The sequence below is a fragment of the Sorex fumeus genome, unplaced genomic scaffold, assembly GCF_029834395.1.
Source record: "Sorex fumeus unplaced genomic scaffold, SorFum_2.1 ptg000007l, whole genome shotgun sequence".
Taxonomy (NCBI): Eukaryota; Metazoa; Chordata; class Mammalia; order Eulipotyphla; family Soricidae; genus Sorex; species Sorex fumeus.
The window spans coordinates 46,174,397-46,192,124 of record NW_026606064.1 but is presented as its reverse complement, the minus strand read 5'-3'; the positions used below and the strand labels follow the sequence as shown (position 1 = coordinate 46,192,124).

Sequence of the window (17,728 nt, the reverse complement as noted above, 5' to 3'; positions counted from 1 at the left end):
TTGTTTCATTTTGTTTTGGGGCCACATCCAGGGCTTACTGCTGCTCTGCATTCAGAGATAATTCCTGGTGGCCTACCCACTGTCCTGTCCCTTTTCTCCACGGGTGGTGAGGGGTATATAAGCAACTCATCCCTACTAACTCTATAATATTATGAGTGATAAACATTTTCTTACTTTTTGAATATTGAAGTACAGTTTGCATTTAGTAAGATTCAGTTTGCATTTAGTAAGATTCACCTTTTCTAGTGTACAATTCTATCATCTGTAATCAACCACTACCATCATAGGTAACAATCCTATCACTACTACCCTCAGTGCCAGAATACCTCTTTGAAGTTAATCCCCACACCCCACTTTTTAGCCTTCTAACTTCTAACATACTTTCAGTCAGGATAACTTTACCTATTCCTGAATGTCATAAATTGATCCCAATAGCTGTTTAATTATGTCTTATTGTTTAATGTTTTGTTTTCACATTAACAATGATTTGAACTCAGAATCTCATATATGCAGGGCATGAGATTTACCACTGAGCTACATACGTTCTGGGCCCTTGATTCAGTCTTCCTTCACTTAGCATTGCATACTTAATATTTGTTTCTGGTATTTTTACATACACATATAAAGATTTAGTGTCAGTATTTGGTTTCATTTTATCATGGAATAGTATTTCTGTTCCTAGGCTATCACAAAGTTTGTTTTTGTATTTGGGTTCTTTTTCAGTTTTAAGTGGTTATCAATAAAGCCACTATAACATTCACTCACAGATTTTTGTGTATATATAAATTTTCATCTAACTTCTGTGAATACTTGTAAGTGGCATTGCTGTATTATATGGTGCATACATGTTAAATTGGTAAGAAACTGATAACCTTTTTCAAAGTAGCTTTTGTACATTCTGAATTCCTACTTTCAGTAATTGAGTAGCTACTCCACATTCTTACCAACACCGGATTTTGACAAGTTTGCTTCTTTTTTATGTCATTACAATAGCTATGTAGTGACACCACATTTGATTTTAATTTGCATTTTCTCAATTAAATGAAATGTTTTTCTGCATCCTTATTTACCAGCTATTTATCTTACATGGAGATATATTTGTTTACATTTTTGCTTATCGCTAAGATTAGATGTTTGCATCTAAAAACATTCGTTGCCTCGAAATCAGTTCCACAAGAAATACTAAATAACTTCTATAAAAGACAGGAAAGCCCATTTGGAAGACATATGAAAAACATAAAATAAGGGAAAGAAGGGAAAATATTGACAGAATCTCCCAGAAATGAACTCAAGACTAACTTGCTTCAAATTTAAAGGGATAATTAGCTTAAAACTTCAAATATAAACTAGATTGTAACCTCAAGACAAAAATCCTTAGAAGAAATAAATAAGAAGCAAATGGAAGCTAATAATTACATAAAAGGCAATATCAAAGTACAAGTGGAGGACATAAAGGAAGACAAAATAAGTAAGGACAAATGGCAAAACAACCAAAATCCATGCAGAAAAATTCCAACAAATTCCTTTATGTAAGTAATTTCTCAAAATGTTAATGGATTTGACTACTCAATCAAAAGGCACAGAGTGAGTGAATGGCTCAGGAGTTGAATACAACCTTCTCTGCTTATGGGAGACTCATTTAAACTTTCATGGTAACAATGACTCAAAGTAAAAGATTAGGAAAATGTAAGGTAGTCATAGTGTATTCGGCAAAATGGAGTACAAACTAAAAAAGGTAATAAGAGACAGTGATGGACATTATAGACTGATCAAGGAAACAGTGCATCAAGAAAATTTAACTCTTATCAAGTATATGTGCCAAATGAAGAGGCAGGAAATTTTTTGAAGCAGTTACTGATGACCCTGAGACAATACCATTAGCAAAACAATAATAGTAGAGACTTTAACTTTCCACTCCCACCAGTGGACAGATAAACCAGACAGAAAAGCATAAAGAAATTATGACAAATTTTAAGTGAAGAGTTTCACCAGGCAGGCTTACTAGACAATAACTGAACGCTGTACCCACCCTCCCGTCCCTGCCTGCTCCACCACCACCACCAGAACTGAGTATGTACTCTTTTCTTCTGCACATGGAGCATTTTTCAGGATAGACATGATGGAACACAAAGCAAGTGTTCACAGAGTTATGAAGATAGAAATATTATATGTTAAGTTCAGATCAAATTGCTCTAAAGATAGAAACTAACTATAAAAAGAAATCTGGTGAAAATTCCAGCATTTAGAGACTTAAAACCATACTGATACATAAAGAAGCCTGTGGAATATTGCAGCATTTGGAAACTAAAGAATATACTGTTGCTTAACCATTGTGTCAAAGAGGAAGTTATAGAGAAATAAAACATTCCTTGAAACAAATGAGAATTAAATTATGAACTATCAGAACTGAGTAGAGCAAAAGCAATAGTAAGAGGGAAATTCAAAGCGATGCAAAGTTACACCAGAAAACACAAAAAGAATCAGACAACTAACTTGACCTCATTTCATAAAGACCTAGGAAAAAAATAATAAATGAAACCCAAAGTAACTAGAAGGAAGGAAACAATAAAAAATTGAATGGAAGCAAATAACATGGAAAATAAAAGTAACAAAAGAGCAAAGAAGCTAAATATTGTTTTCTGGTTTTGTGTTTTTTAAAAGATAAAGAATATAGAGGACCAGAAAGATAGTAAGGGTTAAGGCATAAGCCTTGCATATGGTCCACCCTGGTTTGATCCCAAGCACTGCATTGTCACCGATAGTCCTCCAAGCATTGTAAGACATTGCTCTGGGTTCCCCTGAGCATTGCAGGGTGTGGCCCTGGAGGCCCCCAAGCACCATTAAGGGATTGGGGATGGGATTGGATAATCCTCAGCACCACAGGGCCCAAGCAGTATTGCATCTTTGGGCCCACATATTGATCTGTTGGCCCAAGTGGCTGAGAATAAATTTGACAATATATTGTCAAATTTAGCAAAAGATAGTACACCACAAAAGACAGTACACATAACCAGGTAGGATTTATTACACGAATCTAAAGTTGATTCTATAAATGCAAATTACTAATGTAAGCCACCACGTCAAAAAGATCAAAGGTAAAAAATATTGTCATAAACTTCAGTATAATAAATAAAATTTACTTATGATAAATGAAACCCCCAAAAAATAAGTCTTGAAGGACCTTTCCTCAATAAAGGCTACAGATAGCCAACAAACAATTAACATCATACTCAGCAGCCAAAATATAAAAACATTTTTTTCAAGATCTAGTTTACCAAGAATATCTAGTTTACAACTATTAATAAGCATAATATTTTTAATTGAATAATCATGAAATAGGGCTGGAGCGATAGCACAGCGGGCAGGGCATTCGCCTTACAAGCAGCCAACATGGCCTACCTGAGTTCGATTCCTCCGCCCCTCTCGGAGAGCCCGGCAAGCTACCAAGAGTATTCGATATGCCAGACACAGTAACAACAAAGTCTCCAATGGAGACGTTACTGGGCCCGCTTGAGCAAATAGACGATCAATGGGAGGGCCTTTACCTTTACCTTTTTTAATCATGAAATACATGATTACAAAGTTGTTCACAATTGGGTTTCAGTTATACAATGTTCTAACACCAATCTCTTCACCAATGTATATTTCCTGCTACCAATATCCCCAATTTTTCTTCTGCCAGCAAACCCACCTCCCTACCAGCCTGCCTTTATGGCATACACTAGACCTTTTTCTTCTCTTTCTCTCTCTCTCTCTCTCTCTCTCTCTCTCTCTCTCTCTCTCTCTCTCTCTCCTTTTAGACACTGTGGTTCCAGTTCTGTTACTGGAAAAGTTAGCATGTATATCACTTTACCCTCTTTCAGTGCACAGTTCTTATTCAGAGTGATCATTTCCAGTTATCAATCAACATAGTGTTGAAAGTTCTAAATACAGTAATTGGGCAAGAAAAATAAAGGCATTCACATTGAAAAAAAAGGTAAATATTATTATTTTCACCTAACATGTTAATATACATAGAAAATCCTAAAGAGTCAAAAAAAAAACCCCATTAGAAATAATAAACCTATTCAGTAAAATGGCAGCCTACAAGCATCAATACACAAAGAACTGTTGCACCTTTATATGCAAACAACAAATTAGAAGAGAAAGAAAAAAATTAATCTCATTTACATTAGTGCCCCCCAAATCTAGCACCTCACAATCAATTCAATGAAGGACATGAAAGCTATGAAGAACTTGTGGAAGCAATTCAGAAACACTTAGTTGCAAATGATGGTAACTGAGAATGCTCTGATTCCGGAAACTGTCCAAACAGACTACTTCCCCAGATTGCTTGATAACAATAAAGGCCACATCATTGCCATACTCTACACGCACATTATCTAATTAAATTCACAAAGCAGCTCTGCCAGGTATGGATTATTTTCATTATCAAGAGAAAACTGAGAAGGAAAGAGGGAAATTTGCCAATATCAAGTGCTTAGTAAGTAGCGGAACCCAGCTCTATCTGACTACAGAGGATATGTTCTTTCCACATATCAGCCACCGAATTTTCCACCACTCAGACTTGATCCTCTGGCTTGTGTCCCTATTACAAGTAGATGCTCCAAGATTAGAGTCCAACTTCCCTCTAATTATGCACTCTTTCTATAATATCCTACTTCCTGTTTTCAAATATTGATTCAACTAATGGGACACAACTAGTGGATATACTTATGCAAAAAAAAAAAAAAACCCTCACACCATATACAGACATTTCCTTTAGATATAACCAAAACCTGAACTGTAAAACCTATACTATAAAACTTCTAAGAGATAACAAAAGAGAAAAATCTTTATTCACTAGGATTAGACAACCATTTCTTAGATATGGCATTGAAAAGCGATATGTAAAAGAAAACAATGAAAATCAAACTACAACACATTTAAACCTCTGTTCTCCAAGGGACTGAAAATAAAATGAAAAAGCAAATCATAAAACAAGTAAAAGTATTTATGAAATACCCACCTAATAGAAGGTTTGACAATGGGTCAAGGAGATACCTCAAATGGCTGGCATGCATATTTTACATACTAAATTTTAACACTGGTATCACATGGTCCACCAAGAACCAAGAGACATGACCCCTGAAAGCCGAGCCTGAAGTATACCTAAGCACCACTGGGTGTGGCCCCAAAGACCTAAATCAAGGATTGTATACCAAATAAGGAACTCAAATTGCAATGAGTAAAAAAGCCCTAATTTTGATTTTTATTGTGGCAATGTGCTTATAATAGTGTAAGTTTTTTTATGCCTTAGGTGTAAATTTGGCACATCCTCATTTGGCAACCTCAGTTCTGTTGTCTGAATCTGTTTATTTACAGTGCACACTATTTAGTCATTTGTGTTGTTTCTTTATACTCACCTATGTGTAAAATCATCAAGTCTTTCTCCTGACTTATTTCACTTGACGTAACACCCTCTAAGTTCAACGTATGTTGTAGTTCAAAACGAGGTCTCATCCTCTGTAATACTAACTCCACTAACTGGTACCATCTGGTCAGGGGCCTGAGATACTTATCAGCACAAAAGTGTTCTTAAAGTTCTGTCTTGGCCCAGATCAGGGACAAAGTAATGTAATAAAGTGGCTTCTCTTAGACAGAGATTGTTGCATCCTTTAAATGTCAGGCCTCAGTCTATTCAGGGAGGGAAGGGAAAAAGGCAAAGTTACAGAAGCTTTGGTAAATTTCTCAAGAAATTAGACTAGAACTATCATATGATTCATTAAATCCACATCTTGGTATAGATCTGAAAATTAAAACATTTATTTGAAGACCAGAGAGGTAGTACAGTGGTTAGGTCACCTGCCCTAGCATGTGGCTGACCCACGTTAGATTCCCAGCACCATGTATTGTCCCCTGGGCCTCACCAGGAATGATCCCTGAGCACAGAATTAAGTCCAGAGCACAGTTCAATGTGGCCCACCCACCACCAAAAGAAATCATTCATTTGAAAAGATATACACAGTTCTATGGGCTGGAGAGATAGCACAGCGGTAGGGCATTTGCCTTGCAAGCGGCCAACATGGCTGACCCGAGTTCGATTCCTCCGCCCCTCTCGGAGAGCCTGGCAAGCTACCAAGAGTATCTTGCCCACATGGCAAAGCCTGGCAAGCTCCCCGTGATGTATTTGATATGCCAAATACAGTGACAACAAAAAGTTTCACAATGGAGACGTTACTGGGCCCACTCGAGCAAATCGATGAACAATAGGAGGACAGTGACGGTGACTGAAAAGAACCATATGAAACAATAGCCCCAGGTTTTACTTGTGAGATAAAAATGAGAACAAATGATTGGAAAACAAGCTAGTAATCAAAAAGTACTCCATATGAACCTACATAATGACAAGTTACTGGGCTCGCTCAAGCAAATCGATGAACAACGGGAGGACCGTGACACAGTTCTATTAATTGCAACATTATCTATTATTTTGGGCTGGGGGCTGGGCCATACTGAGCGCATATATGAAAGACAAAACAAAGCAAAATAAAATCAGATGTTTAGACTCTGTCAATAAATGAATGGTTACCAGAGGGCAGAGAATATAGATGGAGAGGAACTGGCAGAGGGATCAGTTGTGTAGTGTTGACTGGTAGCCCAGATTTTGGTGGTGTATATGTACATTAAGGTATGAAGCTGGAGTTTGGCATATTAGCAGTAGTACCCTCCCCCCGCGCTCCACCCCAACACACACAGTTTAAGCATTAGACAACACATTCACATCTGATTTAAAATCTTCATTTTTACAGAGAAGTGACTGGAGCAACTCAGTTCTCGCTTCTGAGTCAGGACCAGAAAATCCAGGTCTCCTAATCCTGAGGCAGAACTGGATGATGAAGTGATGAAATGCTACTAAAGAATCGAGCATTGGCCTTTGATCAGTCATTAAAATGAAACAAATGGTTGTAGAGACAAAAACTCAGGTTCAGGGAGATGGCTCAAAGGACTGGGGTGTGAGCTTCATATTAAGGAACCCCTGGTTTTATCCCTGGCACAGGTCCCCTGTGCACTGTCAGGTGTACACTCCCTACTTTACCCCCCAGAAATGGGCCAAAACTATTGTTATAGAATTATAGTTTTTTGAAATTATTTTGGGCATGAGTGTGATCTTCACACCGTTACACCCAGACGGGTTTTATGAGAGCTGCTTTTGCCTGTCTAAGTTGGCATCTTCCACCCCAACCCAAAGAATGAGATGTTATTGGGTCCAATTAATACTCAAGGGTATGGCAAATGGTTTGTTTCAAATACTCATCTGCTTACAGGCTGTTTCTGGGTGCTTCAGTTAAAGATCAGGATGTTTACCACTTCTACTGAGTATTCACTGCCGAGGAGAGGGTGTGCGCTCCAAACCAACTGCATGTCTTGATGATTAGAACATTGTTTCGCTTCCAATGCAGACATCAGCGTGGATTCTGCTTTCCTTTCTTTCCACCTTGATTCTTTCAACCAAGTCACTTTGAGACCCTGATCACTTTACTAATTAGAGCATGATGTGAGCTTTCTCTCCCATTCTCTCTCATTTGGTTATGCAAATTGAAATCTGGAATTATTAAGGCATTGATAATGCTTTTCTGTCTATAAAATTAAAATTTGAGATCTGCAGCCAAAGGCCCATAAAAACAGTTGTCTCCACATTTGTCATAAAAACTCTCTGTGATAAATTTACTCCTCTTTCATTTGGAAGCATCTTGTTTTTCTCAGAATTAGTCAATCTTGGCATTTTTTCAATGCCTTCTTATGCTAATTTCTTTATTTAATGTGCCTCTTAAAACCGAACACATAAAATCACAGCCACTTAATAAATTATGTTTCCAACAACCGAAATAAAAACATGTTAATTATTTCTAAACAATTAGACCGCATTTGACATGGGAGAGTTCCTCAGTCAGGCTAGCAAGCCTCCGAAAATGAGTAAAATTGCCTGAATTTAACATCATATTAATGAATATTTACTTTTAACCATGGCTTTGTGCTATGAATAAGGTCAACTTGAGTCATTGTATAAAATGTTAAGACCAGCCTTCTTAACTGCATATCCTTCCTTGTAGCTCATCAGAAGACCCAGAGCCAAGTTCTTCTTGGGATTTATTTTTGTTTTCTCTTTTAAAGCAGCCTGTGGTTCCATAACTTTTAAAGGGTTAAGGAAAACTCTAATGGACTTGAAGAAGTACCTTAGGGAAGTAATGATCCTAAGGAAAGATGAAGGGAACAGTGAGTCCCCAGCCTCCAAGCAAGGAGAATGCCTTCTACACCTGGTGTCCAGGCAGGGGATTCAACTTTCTTCTTCTGTAGGCTTGAGAGAAGACATTCAAATTTCTTTTGTATTCCAGATACTGACTTTCTGGACCTTCTTTTCAAAGGCATGGCTGTATTTCATCTGTGGGGATCTTCTTAGAACACAGTCTTATTTGTTTTATCTCTGAATTCCCCAGAAACTTCCCAGTTTTCACATTCAGAAATCCTTTTGTCCCTGGATGAGTTAGATTTGGAGGGATTTAAAAATATCAGACTTTCTGCCTATAATTATATATATATATATATATATATATATATATATATATATATCACTGTATCACTGTCATCCCCATTGTTCATCGATTTGCTCAAGCCGGCACCAGTAATATCTCCATTCGTCCTAGCCCTGCTAGCCCTGAGATTTTAGCAGCCTCTCTTTACTTGTTCTTCCCAACGGTGCCTCATTGGAGGCTCTTTCAGGGTCAGGGGAATGAGACTCATTATTGTTACTGTTTTTGGCATATTGAAAACAGTGCGGGCAGGATACTCTTGGTAGCTTGCTGGGTTTTCTGAGAGGGACGAAGCTAGACTATAAGAGCTCTCTTCCAGGGGCTTTGTTTTATAGTCTAGATCTTGGCTGTTGATGAGATTACATGGAGCCGGGGGCAGTTTGTGGGTGTGGCTGCCAAGATACTGGAAAAATGGGGGTTCTGGGTGGAGGAGGTCCAGTCCTGATCTGAGCAGGCTTGGAGATCTCAGCCACAGGTCCAGCACACCTGGGTTCCTCTGCCGGTTCCTCTGCCGGTTCCCATGTGGAGAGTGTCTGGGTTCCCCAGGTCTTCAGCTGCCGGGGCTCTGCTCGGGGCAGGAGGGAAACTTAACCTGCCCCACTCCAAGAGGCCCTGGCGAAGACAGCCAGGCGCAAGGGCAGGAGACTCTGTGTGTGTGTGTGTGTGTGTGTGTGTGTGTGTGTGTGTGTGTATTTTTTTCCAAATCATTCACTCTGGGCTTGAGCAATGTCACAGTTTTATATTGATTCCTAAGACAGCAAGGTTTTCTGTTTTTGTTTATTGGGCCATACCAGGCAATGTTCAGGGATTTCTCCTGGCTCTGCACTCAGGAGTTATTCCCGGTGGTGCCCAGGGGACCATATGGGATGACAAAGATTGAACCTTGGTCAGCTGTCCACTCCTGTACCATTCATTAGGCCCGAGAGCAAGTATTTCTGAATACCAACCACATTCTCAAAGTGAAGAACCTTGGAATAAATAAGCCCCCCAAAAAGGGGAAAAATTAGAAACAGCTCAAGCTTAGTCCAAGTTATGACAATTTTGAAGCCATGCACACAGAGTGATATATATTCTATTGGTGTCTATGCACAAATACCACTTTTATGGTGAATAACTGTTAAGAGCATAAGTATTGACCAATCGCATCTAAGTAATACTTTCCATGTCCTTTGCACCCTCTAAAATAAGAAAATTATAAGAAATATAATTTACTTCCTGTTTTCAGCCTCAATGCACAGCGGGTAGGGCATTTGCCTTGCACGCAGCCAACATGGCTGACCCAAGTTCGATTCCTCCACCCCTCTTGGAGAGCCCGGCAAGCTACCAAGAGTATTCGATATGCCAGACACAGTAACAACAAAGTCTCTAATGGAGACGTTACTGGGCCCGCTCGAGCAAATCGACGATCAACAGGAGGGCCTTTTATTTTATTTTTTATTATCTTTTCTATATTCAGTTCTATTTTTTGTTTGTTTTGTTTTACTGGGGGGGGGGGTGTTGAGGGCCACAACTGGAAATGCTCAGGGGTTACTTCTGATTTTGCACTCAGGAATTACTCTTTGCAGTGCTTGGGGGCCATATGAGGGTGTCCTGGATTGAAACCAGTTCGGCCTCATGCATGGCAAGTGCCCTACTCGCTGTACTGTCCCACACCAAATTTGTTTTTGTTTTAGTGTAAGGCTGATCAGGCTGATCAGTAAGGCTGATCAGCAAAGAAAATAATTTTGAGAGAGGCACAAAATATGAAAGAAAAGTAGAAGACCATTTTGTACACTGTCCGCAGATAAGTAGAAAATAAAATCATGCTAGAATGCCTTGGGTTTCAGGCTTTTCTTTGTAGGGTTTCTGAGCTTCAAGAAGACACTCCCGTGAACTTCATTTGCTATGTGCCTCTTGGTGTTAGTGTTAGGTATCTAGACATTTTGGGTTCCCACCCCCACATAATCAAATACAACTCTACAGTTTGGAAAAATTAAACTGTTTCCATAGTTTGAAAATTGGTTACTAAGGTATATTCACTTATGATCACGTGAACCTTTAATATTAATAGCAAGGATTAAGAAATTGCTTATACACCCTTATTACATTTGTTACATCAGCCGTTCAAGATTGAACAGACAAATTTAATTTTTTTTACATCTTAAATGTAAAAATCACTATTATTGTTGGTTGTGGGCAATTAGTTGATCTCTCCATTTCTTTCTTTAACCATCTAATACTGCTATATTAGGGATTGGAGAAGCACAATCTACCCTTTCTAGTAAGCATGTAAAGGTAAGGTAAAGGTAAAGGCCCTCCCGCTGATCGTCGATTTGCTCGAGCGGGCCCAGTAACGTCTCCATTGGAGACTTTGTTGTTACTGTGTTTGGCATATCGAATACTCTCCGTAGCTTGCCGGGCTCTCCGAGGGGGCGGAGGAATCGAACTCGGGCCAGCCATGTTGGCCGCTTGTAAGGCGAACGCCCTACCACTGTGCTATCGCTCCAGCCTAGTAAGCATGTAATCTTGGAAAATGCTTGCCAATGTAAGTCCTATATTGATTGAGCTACCGTAAACTCATCTCAGTAATTGTTACTCAGGAAAATTGCTACTCCTGCCATCCAGCCTTTCAGTTAAATATGCTTTGTTATGAGATGTATCATTTTGATTTTTTATTAATTTAAACATTTTGTGTCAACAGAAGGTAGATCATTATTAACTGGTGCAATGTGGTGTCTCACAAAATACATACGTGTCATAGAAAAGTAATTAACTGCCTCACTCTTTGCAAAACAGATGTGTAACTGAATAAGAACTAAGACCCAAGGGTACTTTAGTTCACATATTTATTTCTTTGAAGTCATTAAACTGTTGACACAGACACCTCATTGCAAGTTTTTCAAACTTTGTTCTCTTGTCATTTCCACGTAGCTTTTTCCTCCACCCACGATTAAAATAGGTTAAGAACCATCACTCAAAGATACAAATTCAGTTTCAGTTTATTGTCATAACTTTAACTCTATAATGCTTTCAGATGAAAAACAGGTTTGTTGACTGAAAGAATTGAGAATACATAAGATAAACCAGGAATTTTGTGTTGAAAATCTGAAGAAGATTTAGTTCTTTGGGGAAACGGAACCTGGATTTATAAACCAAAGCTGTGTATTTGCCAACCAGCATGACAGAATGAGGTTACCATCTCCTGACTGACACCTCTCTCCCATTCCGGTAACAACTATAATTGCCCGAGTTTTTTCTTTGCTCAGTTCTCTCCTTTCTCACAGGTGTCCTAAATGGTTTGACTGTACCTGGCCACTCCTTGGTATGAGTGAATTTGGATTTTACTCAGAAACTATAGGGATGTTTTCAGTGGGTACCTCTTTGGTTATTTCCCACTCAGATCTTCAATGTGCCAGGGCCTTTGTATTTGGCCTTTTCCCTTTTTAAAATTCTTTGCATCAGCCTCATCAGAGACTTCCTTGACTGCCCAATGAAAACCAGTCATCCATCTCTCTCTCTCTCTCTCTCTCTCTCTCTCTCTCTCTCTCTCTCTCTCTGTTTTCTCTGCCTTCTTGTCCCCATTATAACACAATTTTTTAGAGGGTGTGAGGTGGGATGCGTGGAGGGCCACACATGGTGATGCTCAAGGGTTACTCCTAGCTCTGCACTCAGGAATCTCCTGACAGTGATTAGGAGACCGTATGGGGTTCTAGAGATTGAACCCAGGTCGTCCACATGCATGGCAAGTACCCTACCTGCTGTACCATCACAGTGGCTCGTAACACAATTCTTGCATTTTATTATTTGTATTTGCCTATTTATTTACTTACTAATAGAATAAGAATAAATTAAGATCAACCTGATTATTACATAATTATTACAGTGCTTAACATACTATGTTGCTTGAATTAATACAAGCTATTCATTTGCCTTCTATTCAGTTAAGACTTATAGTTTATGCCAAAGATATTACTGGAAACTTCTACTTGAGGCTTTTACTTGTAACACAGTCTCAAAACAGTTTAAATAATTTAAAAATAAAGTATTCTCCCCACCCCCTTGTCCTTCTCTCTCAGAAGAGAGCATAAAAAGACATACCATAGCTATTGCCGCCAGATCCTGCACCACGCTGTTTCACTTGGGGCACCCCAGAGGGGGGCAGGTGAGGCCCCTCCCCTCTTTGAGGGACCCAGCCCCAGCAGGGAGAACCTCCAGAACTCAACCACCATCATGCTCCTGGCTGTTCTCCACATGCTCAGGCCGAGCCTCACCCACAAATAAACTTATTCCTGGACATCTCATACCTCAAACCACTCATATTCCAAGAATAGCTCACCACATTAGATAAGGTTTAAAGTATAAGGTAACGTATCTTAGAGGGAAATACATTTTTACAAATATATATACACATATGTATATATGTACATATATGTTCAACCTTTAACAACATATTAGTATCTCATATAGAAGGGCCTAATGGGCCTAATACAACAACCTTCACACACTCTCCCCTGAGGGAAGTTTTTTGGAGAATTTGCAGTGGTTTATTCATAAAAAAAAAACAATAGAAAATAACTTATTTCAGTTATGCTTTAGGTCAGGGGTTGAGGGTCCGGATGGAAACATCCAAAATGTGGTGGAATTGGTGTTCAAATTTTAAGCGTAATAAAATATTGTGAACTACTTTATAAAAACTTTTTTTTCAGAAAATCAAAAAATATTTCCCCCCAGCATCCTACACTAGCTTTTTGCTCTGAACCAGACTTATCCTGTTCCCTGACTGAAGCTTACAAACCACAGGGAAACTCCCCAGTAGAAGCACAAGATGAGAATTTCTAATGATCATCTTGGAAGATTCCTGTTCATACAGTTTATGGTCCTGATATTATTATTCTTTAATTTTTATTCATTATTATTACTGCTATTTTATTGAATACACAGTTATAAAGTTGTTCATTAGTGGGTGTCAGTATACAATATTCCAATACCCATCCTTTCATCAGTGTACATTTCCTACCATCAGTGTCCCTAGTTTCCTCCTGCCAGTACCTTTGACACCACTCCACCCTGCCTGCCTAAAGCAGGGTCTTTTCTTCTTTCTTTATTTTTCCCTTTCATAGTATTATTTTTTTAAGTTCCAAGTATTCATGGTTTTCCACTCATTTTTGTTTGTGATTAATTTCCATTTTCACAGGATAGTTTAATTTTATTTCTGTCTTCTTGAATTAATGTAAGTATGTTTTGTCACCCAACATGTGATCTCTCTTTGCACTGGAAAAGAATGTGTCCTCAACTTTTGGGTGGTGAAGGACCCTATCCTATGTCTACTAGGTTCATTTCTTCCATATCTTCCTTTTTTTAAAAAAATTTTTTTTAATTAGTGAAACACCATGAGGTAGAGTTATAGACTTACAACCATATCTTCCTTTAAGGTCAGAACTTTCTTGTTGAGTTTTGCCTAGTTGATCTGTCCACTGGAGATAATGGAATATTAAAGTCTTGTACTACTATTGTGTTCCTTTCAAATCTGCATTCGGGTCTATTAGCAGTTGTTTCAAAGATTTTGAATGTCCTTCAGTAGGTGAATGTATGTTTAGGAGTGTGAGTTCATCTTGATTCATTGGTTTCCTTGATCATTGAGAAATGACCATTCCTATACCTGAGTGATAGTGCAGCTGGTAGGGTGCTTGCCTTACACGGGCCTGACCTGGGTTCCATCCCTAGCACCACATGTAGTCCCCCAAGTTCTACAAGGATTTATCCCTAAGCACAGAGAGAGGAGTAGGCCCTGAGTACTTATTTTTTGGTGTGGTTCAGAGAGAGAGAGAGAGAGAGAGAGAGAGAGAGAGAGAGAGAGAGAGAGAGAGAGAGATGACCACCTTGTCCCTTTACAGGCTTTTAAAATTGGAAGTCTATGTTAGTCAGTTATTTTTATTGAGTTGTCACAGTTTACAATATCATTGATATTATTGCTTTATATATAAGTACCACTCCATCATGCTGGCTCTCTTTACTCCTTTAAGAAAGCATCTATTTCCAGCATTTGTGAAACCACATTTCATTAATATGGAGCTGGTAGTCAACTGAGATATGTGAATTTTCTCATCTGATCCAGAACAGAAATATTATCTCTATTATCCTATTTGAGATCTGTATATAGTTGACAATCCTAAAGTGTGAGAAGGTCATTTCATAGGGGCCAGAAGCCCATGATGGAGAGGGACCTTAGAAGGTGCAACCAACAGGACTGCCAGTTCTGCTACTGTAGCCCTGGATGGTGCATTGTCTGTCCCAACTCTGTCCAGACATTCTCAGGGCTCTCTTAGCAGCCACTGTGAGTAGACCCTGGCAACTGTGTTTGTAAAGTGACTTTATCTCATAGGCCAAACAACAGCTTCTTTCACCAACACCAGTATCTTAGTTCCACCATGACAAGTAAATAGGTTCCTTATTCCACTTACCAGTCTTCAAGAACTTGATTATTGAGACAGATGAGCACCAGAACTTTCTCTTTACTGCTCAGAGATGAATCTCATCCTTATTGCTTTCCAGCTATTTGAACGTGGAAACATTACTTTATCTTTTTCATCTGCGGTCTACTTATGAAAAATTAAGAGACTGAGGCAGCTTGACCCTAATGAGATGATTAAATGATATAAAGCACAGAAAGAGTACAATAAACCTTCAGTAAATGGATGTTGTCATTGCTGTTTTTACTGTGTTTTGATCTGCAGCGTCAACTCTAAAATTTAGGTTCATCTGTATGTAAGGGGAATGAATGCGTCCTACTATGGAGTTATTCAGTGTTGATATAATTTAACCCTAAAATATGGTTGATCAAGTGACTAGGAATCTCAGCTTGCATTATTGTCCTTAGTAGACTTCATTCTTTCTTTTTTAAATTAAGGTATGAATTGTGTATAAAAATCTGTGCTTATTGAAAGTATGCAGCTTGATGCAGTTGGAGACAAGAACACACTCACGAAATCGTTACCACATCCGATGCCACAGACAGGATCACTACCTGAGCTCCTGACCTCACCCGACTCCTTCTGAGTCTGGCTCTTCCAGCCACTCCTCTTCTTTTGTGGTTGCCCCTCCCTTTCCTCTGACTCTTCCCTGTGGCATAAACAAGCTCTGCTTGAGACTTTCCCATTATTTAAAACAAACCAAAACAAAAAAGCCTCTTTCTTCTACTTGACGTTTGCCTCTAACCACTGTTTGTCTTCTCTTCAATTTTTGTAAGACATCTTGAAGGAGTCATCTCTACTCTTAATCCTGTTTCATTATTCATTATTTTCTCCTCGTAACTTTCACCCAGAGGGTTTCATCATTGGAACCCTTGATTCTCTATCTCCCCCTAGCTCCCTCCTTTATTCCTCCTCTCTCCCATTCTTTATTTCTGTCTCTACCTCCTCTCTCTCTCCCTCTCCCTTAGTGAACCCCTGATTCCAAATCTGGTGCCTTCTTCCAGTTGACTACTATGATACATCTCACACTACTGGTCTTTCCCTTTCATCCTTCTAGAAATAGTTTTCTCTGACATTCCATACTGTCCTCCATTTCTTTCTCATTGCTCCTTAAATGTTGGGATTTTCCTGAACTGGACTTGCATCCATATCTTCAGGTTCCCACAGTATGACAGTGGTTTCCAGATCTATCTTCTCACCTTTCTTTGTGTTTGGGGCAATTGTTTTCATATTTCCAATTCACAATGGAGTGATTCTCTGCCAGTGTCTCATATTCCAGATGATCTTGTGATCTTGTTTTTCCCAAATACCTCTTTGCATTTCTGATCATACCTGACTAAATCTGTCATGCAATCAGTCACATAGCCAGGGGCTTCGCAATTATTCTGGTGTCCTCCACCATCCATTCACTGCCAAGTCATCACCTTAAATTCTCTAAATGGTTCTCTCTCTCTCTCTCTCTCTCTCTCTGCCCCCACCCCCATTGCATGTGTGGTCCTGTCTTAGGTGGGGTTATGCCATTTCATCACCTCACTAGCCTTTTAGTTCCTCCATGTTTGAACAATGTGGCGAATATGCTTAAAATTCTCTGTGTTGTATGTGTAGGATCAGATTCATCATATTATCTATTATCTGGTACTGCCCTACTCTTTACCCTTTAAACTTTACTTTCTTCCCTTTCTCTCCATTAACAATTTAATCCAGTCTTAAAATTTCTGTATCTGGACAGGTCATGAAGTAGTTTCCTATAGGTCAGATGATGTCCCCACCCCCATCTCCAACTATGAGGGAACCGTCTCTGAGCAGCAAGCTACTACCAGGCAATAGAACATGAGGGTCACTATTGCCACTGCCTTTCCCCATCTCCACTCCTACTGTCCCCAAGAACTCTGAATACCCAATAACTTGATCTCCTTCCATTCCTGTGTACTGTCCTGTTACTCTATTTTTTCATATTGTTTTCTCTTTCTTTTTTTAATGGGGGTGTGGGCATACCTGGTGATGCTCAGAACTTATTTCTGTGTCTGAGCTCAGGAATTTATCCCGGAAAGCTTGAGGGACCATATGGGATACCGGGGACCAAACTTGGGTCAGCAGCATGCAAGGTGAGCACCCTACTTGCTTGCCTACTATCACTCTGCCCCTGTTTTCTCCTTCTTTTCTACTCTTAGCAAAGACTTTCATAGCCTTCAAGATTGAATTTAGGCATTATCTTCTCTAGGACACTTTCTCTAAATATCCTGACCCTGCCTCTTGCTTTATAGCCTCAATAATCTCTCTCACTCTCTCTCTCTCTTTCTCTCTCTCTCTCTCTCTTTCCCTCCCTCCCTCCATCCATCCCTCCTTCTCTCTTCTATTCCTTTTGTCTCTTTCTCCCCCTCCTCTAACTATTCCAATCACACATCAGCCTCTTAAAACTCACACCAGTTCTCATATTTGTCTTTGCAGTTCCATTGCCTGGCCCTTGTGTTCCTTTGGGAGATGTTAGCAAATTTGAATTAAAGGCTGTCTGAAGAATACCACATTACTCATAGTGCCTTGGCCTTGGTCACTTTTTATCTCTACAAATAAACTAATTTGTGTAGAAGCAGAGAATATCAGAAATGTGATTGTGGATTAAGTAGACAAGAAAAAATAAAGCATAAACCATTAAGCTCTTGCAAACAAACCTTAATGGCATTGGCACAAAAGTGACAATATGATCGCAGG

General features: G+C 39.1%; 1 protein-coding gene across 2 annotated transcripts in view; it reads left to right on the top strand.

The window, feature by feature from the left end:
- SMYD3 (SET and MYND domain containing 3) overlaps positions 1-17,728 on the top strand; it is an 853,166-nt gene that overhangs the window by 696,324 nt on the left and 139,114 nt on the right. The gene's annotated exons all lie outside the window — the stretch shown is intronic.